Here is a 5,639-nt window from a genome sequence, read left to right on the forward strand (position 1 = left end):
GTAGCCTACCAGGCTTCTCCGTCCATGTGATTCTCCAGGTAAGAATACTGGAGTGGGTTACCGTTTCCTTCGCCAGGGGATCTTCCCGACCCAGGGATTGAACCCAGGTCTCCCGCATTGGAGGCAGACGCTTTAACCTCTGAGCCACCAGGGCAACACCAGCCCAGTCTAATCATTTATTAGATTTCCTGGAGCCTAGATCAGTGCCTACTGTGTAGTAGGTACTTGATAAACATTTTAAAAATTCTTTTTATTTCACATTATTTTATAACAAACATAATATTGCTATCCATAAGTGAACAGTATTTTACCAATATTATCACATTCATTTAATGTTGAAATTCAGAAAAGTAGTTTTGATACTTCATGGGATTCAAAAGTTCTGCTTTAGATATTTTAAATTTTAGATGTTCATTCGAATCCGAAAAATATATGTTGTTTACTCAAGAGGTGATCTTATGAATTTAGAGTTGGAGAAATTTGAGTGAGGGATGTGAACTTTGGAGTCAACACCTATAATTCAGCAGATAGTATTCAAAATTATGATTTATGAATGAGATTCCAAAGGCAGAGTAGTCAGGGACTGGGCCTGGAGGCATGCCAACAGAAAAACATTTTTAGCAGACTATTAAATAGTATGCATGTATTTCATTCATTCATTAAACCCCTCACTCAATAGGTATTTATTAAATACCTAGAAAGGATTAGGTTGTGTGCTGGATATTGAAAATGCATTGATGATTAAAATAAACACTGCCCTGAGAACTTAGATACAGGGTAGGAGGTTGGAAATAGACCTTAATCAAATAATCCCAACCATACAATTACCAATATGAGAATGTATAAACTAATTGAGAGTGTCAGGGAACGTGTTTCTGAGAAAGTGATATTTACGCTAAGATCTAAAGATTGGTCGAGTCATGGGATGCTCAATAAATTCTTATCAGCAGTGACAGATGGCCCCTGCTAGCTGACCCAGTGATGGGATTCTGACATGGAATTTCTGGGAAAGAGGAAGCAAAGCCTTTACCAGATGCAGGATGCTAGGCAAACTTGCCCTTTTCTGTGAGTGAAGTCTAGGGGGTATTTCAAATCACTCTGTGGAGTTTGTTCTTCACTGGGCACATAAATTTGCCTTACTTAAGAAGGGTAGTAAAATTAAAAACATGAGTTTGAAAATTACTTGGAAAAATATTGCAAGGCACAGACAAAGTTTAAGCCCTGTTTGCACAATTGAAAAGTTGTCCTCCTCAGTCACATACTTTGGCAGGTCTTTGGGGTATTTGCAGTGCAGACCCCTGTGCTTAGAACCTGCCTAACCCAGCAGCTGGCTCCATGCTGTCTGAGGAGAATAGACACACGTTTGGCATCAGGCAAGAGACTTCAGCCTGGAGCTAATACCTCCCCTTTATATAAAACCCAACACTGGGTTTTTACAGCCTACAGTGTTATTAATTCTCTTTTCCACTTGAAGTACACAAAGCTAAGTAGGTTAAGGATTAAAGAGAGTACGTGAGAAAAGCAATTTTTCTTGTTTCACTTTTGTAATTTTAAAAGAAAATAAGGCTTAGAAAGATGGGATGGAATTTCCCAGTAGAAACCACAGGATCAGGTTGCAATGTAATTGTCAGTGGTAAATAATGAGCTTTGGTAGGAGCTCACTGAGTTCAGTCATTAAAAGGCTGCTTCTGCTGCTGCTGCTGCTAAGTAGCTTCAGTCATGTCCGACTCTGTGCGACCCCATAGACGGCAGCCCACCAGGCCCCTCCATCCTGGGATTCTCCAGGCAAGAATACTGGAGTGGGTTGCCATGTCAAAAGGCTGCTTCTAGCAGTTGCTAAAACTTTCCAAGGCTTTCCATAGCCATGAAGTTATGCCCTCTAAGTATCTTTTCCCTCTCCTCCTTTTACACCTTGCATAAGAATGTTCTAATAAAGTAGTACATAAAGTAGTACATTCAAGGATTTAAAAATGAATTATGGAAGCAAATATGATGCATGTGTGGAAAGCAGGCCATGTAGCTTATATTTATCAGCTATATCTTCATTTGGCTTTTTGTTTCTTTTTAATTTGTGTTTTCTTCTCATCTGTCTTTGAGCACATCACAAACCTTTTGGGAAGCTGTCTGTTCATTAATCTTTCATGCTGTTTCTTAGAGCAATTTTGCATTTGGTATTTTTACATTTTATAAATGTTGAGGGGGACTGTTGCATAAAATATTAATGACTTCATATAATACAGAGCTGAGCTGTGATGTCTTCTAAATAAATGCCTAGGTCACACAGCTAGATTGCTAAACTAGTTAAATAGTTTGAAAGGGCACTTTTCTTAATATTTGAGGTTATTATTCTATTTTTTTTTGACTTTCATTTCCTGTTCTTTTAATCAATAGATTATTCATTTTATTTAGCAAAGAAATTTCATCCTCCAGTCCTTTTGTGTTTCAAGTCTGTGGAATCTCTATCAAGTTGGAATCCACACAGTTCTGAAAACTGGGCTGGACTCAAACAGGGCCTGCCTTGTTCTTGTTCTCCACAATTTATAAACCTCATCCCAGGCACTGTTTTTCTTTAGTCAGTAGGTTTTTTTTCTGTGTGTTCCCCCAAATCTCATAGGGACAGTTAAGGATACAAAAGTACAGCACCTCAGGGTTTAGAGTACATCATCCCCAAACCAAAATGCTTTTGCTTTATGACTGTCCATGTTCTGAAAACAGCATGTTTTCAAAAGGCATGAGGCTGAAGCAAGGGAATAACAGAAGATGCAAGGTAAAGGAGGAAAGAAGACAACATTGGCCGTGATCAGAGAAGAAAGGGAGAAGAAAATGGCCATGGAGAGTAAAATTAGACAGGAGATTCCATAGTCTCTTATTTTTAGAGCTTTCCTAGTTTGATTCCTTTCCCAATATTTGCTGAATTTAGTATAAAGATGTTTAGCATTCACAGGGTCAGCCTGGATGCCGACTGTTTGGATGGAGCAGGTACATTCCACATTGAGTTAGCCTCCTTTTAGGCCCTGGACATGTCCATGACTTCTGTGGACAAGTAACAAAAATATATTCAAACCAGCTTCACCAAAAATGGGAATTCACTTGAACAGATACTGGGGTATCTCCCAGTACCAAAGGCAGGAAGTCTGCTGAGGGTCCAAAAGAGATGGAACTAGAAATCTTGGACCAGGGCAGCTATTCTCTATTGGGATCCAGGTGGATTTTTTCTGGTTTCTCAGCTTTATTCCTCTCACTCTTTCCATAGGTCAGCTTCTCTGCTTCTTTGTGCACTGGGCCCTTATCTTTGTCTGTTCTCTCAACTCCAGGGTCCCTGGTAAACTGATCATATTATAATACTCAAACTAAAAATGCTGGGGATAGAAAAACTTTTAGGCTCACATCAACCAATAAATGGCCTTCCCTGGTGGCTCAGTGGTAAAAAAATCTGCCTGCCAAGCAGGAGATGCAGGTTTGATTCCTGGACCAGGAAGATCTCCTGGAAACGGAAATGGCAACCCACTCCAGTACTCTTGCCTGGAGAATCCCATGGACAGAGAAGCCTGATGGGCTACAGTCCATGAAGTTGCAGAGAGTTGGACATGACTTAGCAACTAAACAACAACAACCAGTGAATGGTTTCCCTCTGGATTAGGTGTACCCTCTTACCTAATCAGTTGAAGTCAGCGGAAGAAGCAGGGTCACATTACAAAAATTCAACTTTAGCCATGTGGAATCCTTCTCAGAGAAGGGGGATTTGGAAAAGAATCAAACTAGGAAAGCTCTAAAAATGAGAGACTATGGAATCTCCTGTCTAATTTTACTCTCAATGGCCAATATCCAAAAACTTTCTGTTACATTCTCATGCCTTAATTTTCATTTTCTATTCTGTCTAGTCAAGGCTATAGTTTTTCCAGTACTCATGTATGGATGTGAGAGTCGGACTATAAAGAAAGCTGAGCACCAAAGAATTGATGCTTTTGAACTGCGGTGTTGGAGAAGACTCTTGAGAGTCCCTTGGACTGCAAGGAGATCCAACCAGTCCATCCTAAAGGAAATCGGTCCTGAATATTCATTGGAAAGACTGATGCTGAAGCTGAAACAACACAATTTGGCCACCTGATGCAAAGAACTGACTCATTGGAAAAGACCCTGGGAAAGACTGAAGGTGGGAGGAGAAGGGGACGGCAGAGGATGAGATAGTTGGATGGCATCACCAACTCAATGGATATGGGTTTGAGTGAACTCCGGGAGCTGGTGATGGACAGGGAGGCCTGGCGTGCTGTGATTCATGGGGTCGCAAAGAGTCGGACACGACTGAGTGACTGAACTGAACTGAACTAATTTCAGCTCTGAGGAAAACTCTAGAGGGGAGAGAGGAAGTGAGAAAGTCCTGGCTTGTTCACTGAAATTCTGACACAAAGTATCAGACACTGACAAATATTTATTGAACAAAATAGAAAGGTGGCAATGTAGTGCAGGAAAGGAAAAATAGAAAGATGGTAAGCATGAATCATAGTATTTAATTTCATAGTCACTTTCTTGCAATGAAAGTTTAAAATTATTCTCATCTGGAAATGATTCCAATATGACTGTATACCCATACACAAATGTGTACATAACAACATCAGGAGACTTCAGGGAAATGTATGTTAAAGCCACCTTGAATATGAGTTCGCACCTTTTCATGGATAAAATGAAAAGGATTGACAGTTCTCGGTGAGGGTGAGAGTGTGGAGAAAATAGAAAGTCTCATATGTTACTGGTGGAAGTGTAGAATGGTACAACTTTGAGAAACTGTCTGGTTACATAGAAACCTATGCTATGATCCAGGAATTTCATCCCTAGGTTTATACTCAAATCTGAAGGACATGTGCAAGAATGGTTATAGAAACTTTCTTTTCCTTATTTAAAAAAATTTTTAGGGATCTCTAACTTCATGCTCGGAGAAGGCAATGGCAAGCCACTCCAGTACTCTTGCCTAGAAAACCCCATGGATGGAGGAGCCTGGTGGGCTGCAGTCCGTGGGGTCGCTAAGGGTCGGACACGACTGAGCGACTTCACTTTCACTTTTCACTTTCACACATTGGAGAAGGAAATGGCAACCCACTCCAGTGTTCTTGCCTGGAGAATCCCAGGGAAGGGGAAGCCTGGTGGGCTTCCATCTATGGGGTCACAGAGAGTCGGACACGACTGAAGTGACTTAACAGCAGCAGCAGCAGCAGCAACTTCATACTAAGAGCAGTTTGGAGAGAGTTTGACAGAACAGGTCAGCATAATATCTGAAACTTCCATTTGTCTTTCCTGTAATATAAACATTTTTTTTCTTAATTAAAAAATTTAGGGGTGCTGCACAGCTTGCAGGATCTTGGTTTCCCAACCAGAGGTCAAACCTGGGCCACCACATTGACAGCACTGAGTCCTAACTATTGGACCACCAGGGAATTCGCCAGAAGCTTTCTTCACCTCCTCTTCTTCTCCCTCCCCGCTTCCTCTTCCTGCTCCCCCTTGCCCCCCCCTCCACCTCCTGGGGACTGCCCAGTCAGTGGGTTGCAATGTTGATGGCTGTCGCCCTTGTGACATCATGGATGACGTCAACAGTGGTACAGTGCAATGCCCTGTTAGTTAAGAACTAAGAGAAATAATTTACCAAA

At 41.2% G+C, this 5,639-nt stretch overlaps 1 non-coding gene across 1 annotated transcript; it reads left to right on the forward strand.

Moving 5' to 3' along the window:
• Positions 1-5,178: 5,178 nt before the first annotated feature.
• Positions 5,179-5,297, forward strand: LOC129537316 (small nucleolar RNA SNORA44). Its single transcript, XR_008681983.2, has one exon. It is a non-coding gene; the product is annotated as a small nucleolar RNA SNORA44 (small nucleolar RNA).
• Positions 5,298-5,639: the final 342 nt, after the last annotated feature.

Source organism: Moschus berezovskii, chromosome 6 (genome assembly GCF_049115385.1).
Source record: "Moschus berezovskii isolate FMDL1 chromosome 6, NW_MosBer_1.0, whole genome shotgun sequence".
NCBI lineage: Eukaryota > Metazoa > Chordata > Mammalia > Artiodactyla > Moschidae > Moschus > Moschus berezovskii.